General features: G+C 33.3%; 1 protein-coding gene across 3 annotated transcripts in view; it reads right to left on the bottom strand.

Annotated features, from left to right (window-relative positions):
* Positions 1 to 15188, bottom strand: part of RUNX1T1 (RUNX1 partner transcriptional co-repressor 1) — a 149754-nt gene that overhangs the window by 58096 nt on the left and 76470 nt on the right. The window lies entirely within an intron of this gene.

Here is a 15188-nt window from a genome sequence, read left to right as displayed (position 1 = left end):
AATCACAAGATATCCCTCCAATTCAATTCCTGGGAACTGAAAAGGTAATTTCTTTCTCTCTACAACACAATGGCAACATATTGCCTCCCATTTTAGCGCAGTTGAAAAATGGGTTGACCTCAAAAGAGGAAGGAAAAAAAGATGAAAGAAAGTGTGGGTGGCCTGAATGACTGTACCATCTTCAAGGCAAAAGCTCCATTTATTATTCAACTAGACAAGAGAACATGCTATTCTGATATATTAGTTGCCCCATAAGGTTTATAGCCAATATTATAGATAAAGTCTTCTATTAATATAATGAAGGTTATAGAGTATGTTTCAACTCCTTGCAATTACCTTCCCCTTACTATTTAACCTACGTCTCTGAGTTGTTGGGCAAGGTATAGGACTGTAAACCATTTGGATAAAGTCTTCTATTAATATAATGAAGGTTATAGAGTATGTTTCAACTCCTTGCAATTACCTTCCGCTTACTATGTAACCTACGTTTCTGAGTTGTTGGGCAAGGTATAGGATTGTAAACCACTTGGTTAGCAGTCTGTTGTGTTGGTGAACACAATACTAGTTCATATATTGCACATGACACTATTAAAAACAACTGGTATCTTTCAATCTGTAAATTACTTTCCAATCTTTTAAAAATGATATTAACCAATTTGAAATGATTATGCATAATAATAATAATCTTTATAATCTAATTATAAATTAATTAGTGAGTAACGTAATTTTGGTAGATTTGGTATATGGTACTTCTATTAGTTCCCAGGGTTTCAAAGAAATCCCTCAGTTGTTGGAATGGCACTGGGGAATCAAATAAAAGAAGACTTACTGGGAATTAGGATAATTCTGATTCCTTGTAAATGTGAAAAAAATGGTAGAATTGAGGAAATGACAAATCTTAAACCTTAAACACTATAACTATATGCTACATTGGACATTTAGAAAAGTACTTTTCAAAATTTGAATCAATCATTGGCCATAATTATATGTATTATTTTTGAACAGAACTAGATGTGCAATGTACACTATCATGATGGAAATCTGTCCATAATGTCAAAGGAATCACAAAAACTGAGTTATCTTAGACAGTGTTATTAATTTTTAAATCTAACTTTGATTCTGAAACAAAGGAGATGTAGAAAGATTGTAAACATGCAAATGGCAGCTTTATGTTTTTGTTAAATGTACTAATAACAGAAAAAAAAAGCTATTAGGAAATAAAACCTAGCTGGTAAAGGTGGTCAAAATTTCCATGTGAGATGTTCTAATTACTAGATCAAGTTATATTTAGGTATGAAAGAATGAGCTTATGCAACCAAAGTTTTAATTCATCTCTCAGAGACCAATGGATCGTAGGGGTTGAAGCAGGAGGAGGCCCACATAGCATCCCCCAAAAGCTCCTCCCATTTTATCTCACACTTAATCTAAGCTAGTCATACCCAATTCCAGCAACCATCCTTTATATCAGGGGTGTTAAATTCATGTCATCACAGCAGCATCACGTGACATATCGGGACTTTTCCCCCCTTCGCTAAACCAGGCATGGGCGTGGCCAGCGCATAACGCATCTGGCCTGCAGTTTGACAGCCCTGCTTTATACGTTTTTGCTTCCAGTCCCCTAATCATCTTTGTTGCTCTGTGAGGCAAGGGCAGGATGTGAGACACATTTTATTTTCTTAGTCTTTTTTGGGTCTGCAAAGGAGCAAGATTATTTTGTTGTTATTTACAGTCACAATGCCAGACTGACTATGTATTGGCTAGGCACAAAAATCGGCAAGCAAACTAAAAACGTCTTACACTCACATCTAGGGTGTATATGAATTAGTCATTACTTTAATTTTGTGTGACGATATATGAAATGAAATTCCATGTATCTTCACATCTTTTATTGAGACTAACCAGATGTAATGGTAGCTATTTCAGCTCTCTGAAGAAAATTCAACCTCAGGGCACCACAACTGAATTTTTGCTCCTATCCTCCCCCCATAAAACACTGCTACCCATGCTCTGAAATTCTCTCCCAAGAGTAAATTAGCATAATGTTAGGGCAAAACATTATTTGATATGTGACATGATTTTTTTTTTTTTTACTTTTACTCAAAACTAAGAGCTGATTGAAATAGGAAACAGAAGATTTGAGAATATCAAGAATTTGTTCCCCAATCTCACGCTCTTAAATTTCCCAGAGGGAAGAATGGGGAGAAAGATATCTGAAATGTTTAATTTGTTCTATTCTTAACTCTGGAATTAAAGTTCTCATCTTCAAACTAAAGAAAAATATTAAATAAGTAACATTTGAGATGTGTTTCATTTACCAATTGTATTCAGGAATATTGAGGATGCAAAGTATTTTGAACAAATATGGATTCAAAGGCAAATTAATCCCAAATTCAAAGAAGCAGGCAAATGAAAGAAACCTTAAGATTTTGTTTCTGTTCTCTGCTTCCTTTTTTCTTTTTCTTTCTTAACAATGGGTTGCTTAATGTCTAATTCACTGTCATTACTTTATGTTAGTAGAGCTAACATGAATAGCATGGCTAGCTATTATCATTAAGCCATAGCTATAGGGCTATATCATATGAGAAATCTCCACTCAGGTACTCTTTAGCATGCTATGGTATGCTATCCTATATGCTATATCATTGTAGACCAATTAGTCAAACCAGCAAAGATCTGGATTGTTTCTTGGCTGTATTGACAATGGTTGTTTGTTGTGTGTTGTTCCCAGCTGCTATTTTATGTTACTTATAGTATTAAATTGTTTTTGTTTTTAATTGTTGGACACCAAGAGTCATGCAATAAATTAATTACTTCATTGAAATAATATCACATAAGAATTTTTTTAAAGTACATCCTCAGTTTTTCTTATTTGAAATAACTATCTAAACTATTGAAGAAATAGAAAAATGTGCTTTAGAAGTCAAGATGATTTTTTAAAGAGAACTGTTTTGATATTACAACTTATTTCAACAGCCTTCTATGAGACAAAGCAGACATACATGCTGTCTCTTTTTCTTATAGACCAGTGTTTCTCAACCTTGGAAGCTTGAAGATGGGTGGACTTCAACTCCCAGAATCCCCCAGCCAGCAGCACTGGCTGGGGGATTCTGGGAGTTGAAGTCCACCCATCTTCAAGCTACCAAGGTTAGAAACACTGTTATAGACAGACACAGAGTGTAATAAGCAGAAATTCTGTTTGTAGCAGGCTTCATTTTTGTCTGTAGTAAAATATCTGTATCAGCTGAGTTGTGTGTGAATTTACCACTGAGGAAACCAATTTCAGAATAAGGAGTGGAGAGCCTAGATTTATAGTTACATGAAACTGAACTGCGACACCAGGTGGTATAGCGATTAATTGCTCATGAGTACAATAAATACACAAATCTCTGCACCTTCTTTTGAGTGATCCAGCACCTCAATAAAATTCTGTGAAGATCAACAACTCAACTGTAGTCCAACAAGAAGCAATCCAAACACCATGATGGAGCCATAATTATTTTGAGACTGTGTGTGTGTGTAGGGCAATGAACTCAAGTTGGAAACACTTTCATACTGATAGTGATTCCCATTCTGTCTATTAAAGTGCAGAAATATAAAATGTTTTTTCTTCAGATGTTCACCAACAATATTTCTTGATTTTTTTTGTAACAAGAATTTATGGACTTGTTATTTCCTTCTTTCCTTCTGATATTAATAACCTGAAATCTTACCTACGAGAGTTTGGCATACTTCTCCATGTGTCAAGAATTCTTGGGATACTGTCTTACCAACAACAAAGGACAGGTAAGTAACCAAGACACTAGGATTTAATTATGATAGGATCTAACTGAGGTCACCGCAATAGTTTGACCTATTAAGGACACAAACCAAAATGTCTACAACTATTGGCACCCACAGGTCAAGGGTCTTTTCTTGTGAATTTCTAACAAAAAACAGACTCAGCAAATCTTATGTAGGTAACACAATAATTTAGCTCTCTTTGCTGTGAAGTTCAATCACTATGTTTTGCTTTATATAAATTCCTTATGAACTGTAAAGAAATGTGTGCTGCATTTTAAAAACTGAGAAACAGCCAACTTTTCTAACACAGCTTAAAGCCAAGGAAATAGATTTGGTTGAAACTCATTGGCTTTTGTTCCTGCAATAAATTCATGATGAGAGTAGATGGTGAAATTACAGCCCAAATCCAACCTATGCACTCACAATCCTCTGGTAACAGGAGAGCCTTACGATAAATTCATAAAATATGCTTTAAGTCTGCACACATGTCCTCCATTTGTTTCGTATTATATTTTAAAAATGAAATATACATTCTTGAACCTCTTCTAACAGCAAAAAGCAGGAAGCTGTGATTTAATCACAGAAGCATTTTGCCCCACTCTAAATTAAAGAATGCTGTAAAACCAACTTTAAATTATGACGTCTATTCTGCGGATTGTTTTGGTATCTGACACTGAGCTGTTCTTTGTCATACATTTGGTTCTTATTATGGGAATTATTTTTAACTCTATACCTAGCTTTTAGATGAACTGCTATATGTACTGCAAGTGTTTCCAACTTTATAAAAAAATAAATATATACAAAGAAAGAAATCACTAAGAAAATGTGTCCACTGTACAGGGGAAAAAAGGCTTTTATAGCCAGCCCATTTTGAAAAACAAGATAGCTTTTCATATATTTTTAGCTTATATGGAAAATATCCAATTTAAGTGCATCAGGGAAGGGTGATGTATGGAACAAAATATGGAATATGTAAATACACAACTGATGCTTTTTCAATAGCCAATTTAATGTCAGGCAGTTCTACAAGTGGTGTGGTTTCAATTTCCTCTTTAAAATAAAAAAGTAGGATATAATAAGCAGTGGCATTTACTTTACTGTTAGCCAGTATAAGGAGTTCCAGATGTACATACAGGCATAAAAGATTCTTTAAAAATGCTCTTCACTGATTCATTGTGAGAACATGTTTCTGCTAACCTGTAGAAAATCAATAATATTTATAAAGTTTGCTGAATGTATCAATTTTTGGGTTTTTTTTTTTTTTTGCCATCCCATTACTTATCAACCAATTATGAAGTTTTAATTCCTCATATATGCAAAACTGATTTGACCCCCAAGAAGGCATAAAGTGATCTGGACCTCCAGAAATAATTGTGTCTTTGGGTCACATGAGTGTACTAAGCATACTATTTGTTTTGTCTAGTGTTATTAACTAAATTCTGTACTACGTCAGTTGAGTCAGATGGCAAATCATGCACCATGATTATAGGAAGAATCATGATTATACAGATAGCAAATGGAAACAAGGGTTTAAATGCTCCAAAATGTATGTGCAGATGAGTTATCATTACATGTTAAAATTAAGAATACACATAGACAAATTTTGAAGCATTTTAAGGAAATTTTTGATATACTATAGGCCAGCCTAGTCTCTTCTTGATAAATAAGGCTGCAAGCTAAATTGATTGATGGAGACAACTGAGGTACAAGGCAGAAGTACCTCTGCCTTTGGACCAAAAAAGATGGTGCTTGATAAGATAACTATTGATGGATGAATAAGCTTTAAAGCATGATCTTAAATATATATTCATTGAATATTTTATAGAACAATATTTAGAAAGGTAATTTCTTTTGCCAATGATAACAATTCTGTACTTTTCTACAAAAGATCAGGGAGCCTTCATAAGAAAGACACATAAACGAACAGGGAAAATGCAATCATTCTGTTTATAAGGTATATCAATTATAAGATATCACAAGGTTCCACCTCAACCTCTTTTGTTCCACCACCATCTCCAAGACAGATAGTTTTTGACTCATCATTTGCAAGCCAACCTGACCCTACAACTTGAAATTATGAAACTGACATGACTTTACCCAAAGTATTTCTTTATAGCTTGAGATATGTGGAAGAATTATGGAACAACATAATAGCTGAATGGCTATAAATCTGATGGGATAAGGTAGTTTTATTATATCTCATTTTAACAAGGATGAAGATGGTCATGCTAATTTAAACAAAAGGGATGATTATGATGTTTTTATACTGTTCCTGTACAAAATTATCTCAAAACAAATGTTAAAATATACAATAAATTTAAAGAAGACATACTAAAAAAAGATGGGAAAGCAGAAACAGAGGAAAATACCCATCTAACATCTATACAGAAGGTCTAAGAGACAAAGGAATTAAAATGTTAACTGTACGGTCTTACAAAATATCAAGGGTCAATTTAGTCCAGAATGTAGGATCAAAAGATAACGCAACTTCAAAAGCAATAGACTTAATATGAGCAAGAGGTTATCAGTGCATTATGGACAACAATACATAGGCTATCAAAGCTGGGAAAGGACATAGTTATATTAACTGAAATGTAGAAGAAAAATGTTAATCTACTGTAGTCAAAAACTAGGTAACATCTTTTTTGACTAATAAATTTTAGTAACAAGCTTAAGAGCTTTTCATGAACTGTAATTCACTTCACCATTATTATAATAATAGCAATGAGTCTAGGAGCATCCCAAGATATATACCTAATCTTCCTAAGGAAATGCAATCAAACTAAAAACAGTCAAATGCCAATTCCCATACCTAGATACCACCCATCTGCTAAGTTTTTTATTCGTCAGGATTTAGATTTTGTTTATTGCTCATCATCATCAAATCACAGCATCCAGATATTAGATCAGAACATACATAGCTTTCCTGGTTCAAATGTTATACAGAACAAGATCTGAATGTCATCAGGATTTTTATGAGACTACTGGCACTAGTACCTGCCTTCCAAAACTTCAAGTAGTAGCAAATACTCCAAGTTTAATGTTCTGTGAAGTTCTATAACATAAATGCCAGGTTTTAGAGGCACAGTCACTCAATAGTCTTTGAGACCTTCCCTTCCACCATAACCATTCCCTTCACTGGAGGTCCAGGAGAATACTGTGATCCACAGTTATCAAAAGCTGTTGAAAGATGTACTCCCCATACACATGTAAATATGTCTGCAGAATGGCTAAGTCTGCAATACAACCTACATAAGAGTTTGAGCTATCTGACATACTTCCTCAGTTGGCAATTATTTAATAGCTTTGTAGACTTTTTATCCTAATACTTTTTTCCCAATGCATTTAATTGATTTTCACAGTGCGGTTTACTTATATTTTTAGTTGCTATTTAAAGCAGTTTTCAAAATCTAATCAACCATTCTTTTAAGCATACTACCGTAATTAAAACCAGAAATTGAAAATACAGCAAGAACATTTACTCAGGTGATAGATCGTGCTTTATAAATTATGTGATAGTGATACTTCCCTGAATGCACTGCCCATAGAATCAACTGGATTACAATATATATATATATTGGTTTTACACAAAAGGTTTGACTGCTAACTACCAAGGAGCATACAGTATTTGGAGTCCTATATGAGGCTTCTGACCTCTTGTATTCTTTTGTGCAAGGAAGCCTCCTTAGCTCATCTACCTTTCACGTTCTTATTTATGCACTATCCACTTTTCTGTTAAGGAGTTCAAGAGTACGTGCATATAACTCCCCTCTCCTAATTTTTACACAGCACCAGCCCTGTGAGGTAGGTCATGCTGAGACATATGCCTGAAATCATCCAGTGAGTTTCTGTGGCTGAGGATGGACTAAGACCTGGATCTCCTGATGCCAATGTAACGTTTTATCCACTACTTATACTGTCTCTCTCTTTTGACCAAGACCTCAAAACAGAGGAAGCAAGGAAGTAAACTATACTCAATTTGCTAAAGTCCCATCTGGGTGGAAGTAGAAGAGTGAAGCAAGTATTAACAGTGCAATTCTATGAACTTTTAATAAAAATACAGCCCTATTTGTTTTAACAATATTAACTTTGTACATAAAGAAGAATTAGCTGAATGTTTTGGAAGGATGCTGGAAACTGGTATGTTGCAATTACTATAGGCAGAGAAAGACATTGATGTCTCTGGAAATTTAAATCAGTAATGTCAATGAGTATTACCAGTATTATGTAATCCTGTTCATAAGTCTTTTCAATGTACTTTTAGGAAGCTTGCAGTACACATTGATATTTGTAAGAGGAAGGGATATATAATAACTGCCTCTACTCCTTAATGTAATTGATTTGTTAATTTAGAAATCCATTAATTCATAAATGTAATTCATTAACATAAGAATCCATGGGCCATTTGCAAAAAGGATATTAACTGAAATAAAGGAAACAAAATGGTAGAGAGGTAGCTTTAAGTAGATCTATTGATTACCTATAGTCCACGGAGAATTTAAATACAGAAGTTTACATACAAAAGCAAAATAAGCATTAGATGAATTAAAGCACCTGATCACAAAGCTTTACCTAACAATTCCAATCATATCTTTTATAATATTTACTCAAATATGCTAATTTGCTTGACTTGTCTTGAAAATGTCATTTAACATTATCGATACCTATATATTGTACCAAACTCCAAGCTATGAGAGGAGTTTGCCTACAATACTGCATTCTAACCAATGTGCCACAGGGTTTCTTATTATGGTAATCCATTGACAGATAAATTGTTATTTAGTATTTTAATACAAATGAGAAGTGATATACTTGGAAAAATTTATAACCAAACATTTTCTTTGTCTCAAAGACAGTGATCAAAATTAATCACTAATATATAGTCAATGCAAGGTTTGGAAGAATTCACGAAAGAATTCACAAATGCAAATATTATTAATAGAGTCTACTCCACAATGCTCATCTACTGTATAAGAATGCCAAGTAAATTGTTTAGATTGCCTTGTCTTTATTTCACCTAGAACCAAGTTAACTATTAAATTAGCATGACAGTAGAAATTAAATATCCATCAATCCAGGAAAAGCACTTATATTTCATACAGGAGAATCAGATAAACAGAATTTATTAAGAATAGTAATGGTAGTGATGGGGAAAGTGCAATGATGGATACAGAGAAAGAAAATGGTTTGACATCTAAGAGCAATATTGATATGAGTGTCTGAGCTCTCATATAAAGAACATTTACAAGCTGCAGAATAGCATCCTCATGAATAGTGTTACCCAGTGAATCAATTCTATGGAAAGTAAAATATGAAAATATGTCAACATGATAACTTTGCTGGGTGGTCCAATAGGAGTATCTTGCATTCCTATTTTTAATGTTGGCAAACCATGCTTATTTCTCTCTGTATCTTTTAATGAAAATATCTGAAATAGTTTCTGGGCATCAAATTGTATGTTCGGTTTTGTGACTGTGATATTTTATTATATCATTTGATTTCTAAAATGTATTACATTTGTTATGTTTTCATATTGGTAAAATACTAAAAGAAGAGAGACGCCACTGATTTTATGTTGAATCCATTGTCTTCAGCTGCAGTGCAGGTAGGCAAAGTATGAATACTGTTTCTAAATACTCCAAATGAACCAGTTGGCTCTAGGTGCTTTAGAACCATTAATTCATTGGCCCTGATAATATGTGCAACCAATCTTTTCCACTTTGTATTTGTCCTTGTACTTTGGACATACTGAATTTGGATTGATGAAATTGAAGTTCAAATTTTCAACTGTCAGTGAGACTGTGAGAGAGCAGTTCAAGTGGTTAATCAGGAGATAAGGAAGACACTTCATTTTGAGAAGGATACATAGAAATTAACAAGTTCCAGCTGGGATGGAGATGGAAGAGCGCAATAAGTATTAACAGTGCAATTCCATGAACTTTTAATGAAAATATGATTAGTAGTGTTCACTTTCTGCATAAACAAGCAGAAGAATCAGCTGAATGATTTGGAAGAATATTGGCGAACTGACTCATGAAACCATCCTGTTACCAATGCATGGATCAAAGTCCTGAAATTTTGAGCACAATAATAATCTTTCTCAATTTTAGGATGGTCATTCAAGTCTATGGATGTTTAAAAGATGGCTAAAAGAAAATCTATCACACAATTTGTTTCCATGATGGATGCAACTGTGGATTCAACTGCATTTTCAAAACAGAAGTGTCTTGAGCCATAATAGTCAATGTGGACAGCATTTCTGTTCATTCTGTCTTGATTAAGATGAATAGAATACATCAATGTATAACCTCCTGATGACTATTAACCAGTTTTCTAAAAAGGAACAATTTGTGAAATCATGCCTATATAGTTTAGTCCCAGAATCATACGCAATCTTCTCAAGGTCCTCCCCAAATTATGAGGCAATGAGGAAATAGTTAAATATATTTAAAATACCAATATTAACTTATTTGTTGGGGGAGTAATCAGATGAGAAGGACCTGTTGCACTTTCTGAGAACAATCTCAACTAAATATATTTTCCTGGCCATGTGTGGGCAACTGCGAAAGATCATTAAAAATACTGCTCTATGGCATTCCCAACAGGTGCTGCATTTATAAATATGCATACTCAGAATCATGCTTCGGCCTTAAAATCCAATTCTGTGCATAGTTCTGATAGTAACTGTATTTACCACTTTAATTTCATTTGTAGATCAAGAACTGCTTTTCAGCCCAGAAAATATTGTGTGTCACTTTTTTCCTTAAAAAAAAAAAAATATCTATATACATACATACATACATACATACATACATACATACATACATACATATTCTTTTCATTTCTTGCATATGCAGTTAAACAACTGTATATACTTTTCAAACAAAATGACATATTGTACATTTGTAGAGAAATATGTCGTCAATATAACAAACAGTAAGCTTAAACAAACCCTGTCAAATCTGATCAACATACCTTGAAAGTAACAATACCATCTGGTGACAAAATAAACAGAACTTTTCTTGACTACTTGAGTATGAACAGTTAGTCTTTACTGCCAGTAACAATGCATTTTTCCCCTTTAAAATCCTTCAAGTTTCTGAATTCTGAATTCTCTGAATTCTCAATTGCATTATCAACTGACCAGAAGTCTGGGACTGAAAAATATTAGCACAATATTAGTGATATGTCAAATCTCAATTTGTAAAGTCACTCCTTTTTCTATGGAAACTTGAAAAACAGCTTCCTTGAATGGAGAAGATAAGCTACATCATACTCATAGTCAATCACAAGGTAACACATTTATGTTTCTCTTTCAACATAGAAAACAACAACAACTGCAGTTTGATCAATAGATCAGGTACGTGTGCTTTATCCAGCCTTTCAGCATGGTAAAAGAGGACATAGTTAGTTGTGTTTTTTTAAATTAATACTTTTAAAAATAGTATAATTCAACAATACTGTACAATTGTAGTATAAATAGTAATACATGTAGTTTAAGCCGCTTCTGTAAAACTGCTAGAAGGAAGTTCCATGGTTCACTTTAAGGCACCTTTCATTGTGGGCAGTTTCAGCAGTTAATGTCCAAGAAATCATTAGCTCTACATATCCTCTTCTGTTTGGCTGGATCATGTCCACAAGTTGAAAGCTGTTTGACAGCTGCAAAAACATTTGGTATGCAGATTTTCTTCAAATAATTGAAGAAATTATTCAGAAGTATCATATAGATACTACAGCATATTAATCTACTAATGCAAGTAGATTAATAGATACCACTTCGGTAGAAAGGTAATGGCGTTTTGTGTGCCTTTGGCCTGTAGCCATATTGGCCACATGACCACATAACTTTATCTTTAGACAACATTGGCTCCCTTGGCCAAGAAACAGAGATGAACACCGTGCCCTAGAGTCGGACATGACTGGCAGGGAAACTTTTACCTTTATTTTTTACTACAGCAAAGTTCAAACTCTTTTCAAACTGATTTTTCTATAGTTCTTACGCTACAACAGACAGACAGAATTCCTTCGTTTATTTCTTTTGTTCTCATAATTAGTAAATCAAGGTTTATAGTATCATCTCATGAAAACACTTTTCCATCTTTCTGAAACCAAAAATGGACTTTGGTCTTACCTGATACGTCCTTTTATTTCGAGCCATAAAAACAGGTTAATTGGAGTTGAGAGTAAGGTATAGGATATAAGAAAAAACTTTCTAATCCATAACTAATCTAGGAAATATAGGATGCTCTTTTATTTAAGGGACAGTAAGCATTTAAAATTCTATTGTAATTATAAAGGTAATTTCCTTTATGTTATGAATATGGTAGTACAGTGGTCTAAGGCACCCTGTTATTAAGCTGGTTATTAAGACCAGATGCCTGCAATTACTGCAGGTTCGAATCTCGCCAAGGCTCAAGGTTGACTCAGCCTTCCATCCTTTCTAAGGTAGGTAAATTGAGGACCCAGTTTGTGGGGGCAATAAGCTGACTTTGTATAAATATACAAAAGAATGAAGGCTATTGCTTAGCGCATTGTAAGCCGCCCTGAGTCTCTGGAGAAGGGCGGCATATAAATCAAATTTAAAAAAAAAATCAATTTCTTTTAGTGTTCTATGTCCATCTGCAATAAACACTATCTTGACCATTAATTCTCAGTAAACCATTGATCAATAACAAGATGAAGTTTTCTAAATAGAATAGATTTTAAAATTTGTAAGCTATGTTGCTTTTCCTTTATAAAAAAATTATGCAGTTGTGTGGCCAAAAGGAATTAGCACACAGCAATTTTAAATAATAAAACAGTGTATGTTATTGCAATTTAGAAAAAAACTGAGATAATTATTTCACCAACAGAAAATGAAACTGTATATTGATTCAAATATAGAGCTGTAACAGACCAGTTTCCCCTCCTCACATCTTCTTGTATATTATTCTCTCATTCACTCTCTCTCTCTTCTTCTCCCCCCTCTCTCTCATCACCTATGCAAAAGTTACGTACAGAACTAACTTGGACCTCAATTTATCCTATTTAATGGCTATTTAGTCAGAGAGTTAGAAAGCAAAATGTCAATTATTTTTTAAAATCGATTTCAAAATTATTTAAGAAAATTATAGCTAACATTTTTACTAGCCAGATGTGAATCCTCTGATTACCAATTAATTCAAGGAACAATGAACAAAGGGTTGGTCTTTATCTATTTCGTTACCGTTTCTATAATTTACCACACCTCCCAGGCTGCCTCTTGACTAAGGCAGTTCTTTTATCAAATATGGAAATATTTTCAACTTGAAGATAGTCCAATACTACCAATAGGCTGCTAAAAGATGATATATAGTGTGTCGCCCCCCCACTCTCCGTAGTCATTGGTACTTTTGTTTCCAAACCAATATAAACAGGATTGTTTTAATCCTATTTCAATTTCTAAACCATATCAAATGTTTCAAAGATACAGATTTTATATGGTTATAAATGGTTGCAATTAGGTATATATCAAAAGCATCCGGTGGTAGTTCATGCAAGAAACATTGATAAACTATGACAGAGGCCTGATATACTATGATGAAAGCTAGAAAAGAAATCTCTCACAAAGGCCGTATTTTCCCACTAAAATTTTTGTGTAATGGTTCCTGTTTCTCAGCAAATACCTATGATCAAACGAAAAATAACAACTGCCTACAGTATCTAAAGGGAAGATCTGAATTAGAAACACTCCAATTCCAATGTATTACAATTTTGAATACATTGCAATTTGCTCCATTTCCTTTCAAATAAAATAAGTCTTTTTCAGCCTATTAATATCTCTTAAATTTCAACATGAATATAATGTTGCTAAACTGACAACATCAACAATTTCTACCGATATCAAATACTTACATTGCTTCTATAGCAGTTCAGGGAAAATGCATATGCTATTAAAACCTTGCCCCTGAATTTGTCAACATTGGTTGTGTTACTTTTACATACAGTTCTTGATAGAAACAAGACTACTACTTGGGAAGAGAAAAGCAGTAGAAAAGTATACAGTTTGAGGAGTATATGCTTTGTATATTTATGTTATCTATGTATCTGAAAAATGAAAGATAGATAATTCGGTAAGTTTCTTCTTATCTTGCATTTGGATTTTTTCAAACTTAAGAAAAGAAAAGAAAAGAAAAGAAAAGAAAAGAAAAGAAAAGAAAAGAAAAGAAAAGAAAAGAAAAGAAAAGAACAACTTTTTCAAAGCCTGGACACATATGTCCATGTCACTTTTTTAACTTTAAAAAGTTCTTGACAAGAAATATTTCTACTCACTTTTACTAAAATCTACAGAATATAATAGAGAAATAATAAGTAACTGACGTGAATAGTTCACTAACCACTTCTTGGAATAATTTTTCACTCAACCCAACTTTTGCTTTTTAGGAGAAAAAGTTTCAAATGAATACATATATTGGGAATATAAGTAAAGAGACTCTAGGTGACACATCTATGTAATTTTCTTGGTAGCAACATGAATGTTGTTTGCAATTGTCTTCTTCCAAAATGTTACTTCTCCATCTGATTTATAGAATTTTCTGATAGTCTTCTATCTAAATAAATTCAACCATTACTATAATATAAACTATGCCTTCATATGTGGTAATTTCCCCCATATTAGTTAATAAGAGGTTCTTCAAATTTTACTTCACTTGTACTTGAAGTAATGACTTTTTCAGTCACTATTAAAAATGTTGTTGTAAACAGCCCTACTAGCATATGAAACTATTGCAATGAGAAAAAAATGATAAGTCTTTTTCATGAAAGACAGCTGCATCATTCTTAACTTTATTTTCCTTTTTTCTTACATTCAGGCTCAAGTACAGCTGCAATAAATATGACTCTTCACAAAATGTGCAGATGTTAATAATATTGTAAGATGCCATTCAAGGTTATTGAAATGCTGACTAAAGTTGCTGCTTTACCCGTAACTAATAATCAACCACCTGTTAGTGAAAATGACTAAGACCAAATGTATTTTTTAATAAACATAGATTTCATACCAGTCAAAAGACAATAAACATGAACCAAGTTGGTACAGTGTTACGGAATCAGACTAGAAACTGGGAGACCATAAATTCTAATCCTGCCTATGACACAAAGTCAGTTGGGTGACCTTGGGCCCGTTATTCTCTCTCAGCCCTAGGATGGAGGCAATGGCAAACTACTTCTGAAAATCTTGCCATGAAAACTACAGGGAATTGTTCAGGCAATGACTAAGACCCAATGATGACTCAACAGCATCAAAAGAAAAAAAAAGAGATTAAGAAGTCAAAATCTTAAAAAACTTAATTTTAATATTATCACAATTTCCTAATGCATTAAGAATTATAATTATTTCAAAATGTTTGTCGTCTTCTGGCAGTAAAGAAAAAAAAATATTTCAGAGTAAA

Source organism: Pituophis catenifer, unplaced genomic scaffold, assembly GCF_029215685.1.
Source record: "Pituophis catenifer annectens isolate HBS135680 unplaced genomic scaffold, rPitCat1.0.hap2 SCAF_3, whole genome shotgun sequence".
NCBI classification, from domain to species: Eukaryota; Metazoa; Chordata; class Lepidosauria; order Squamata; family Colubridae; genus Pituophis; species Pituophis catenifer.
The sequence above is the reverse complement of the archived record's forward strand: the minus strand, read 5'-3'. Positions and strand labels throughout refer to the sequence as shown.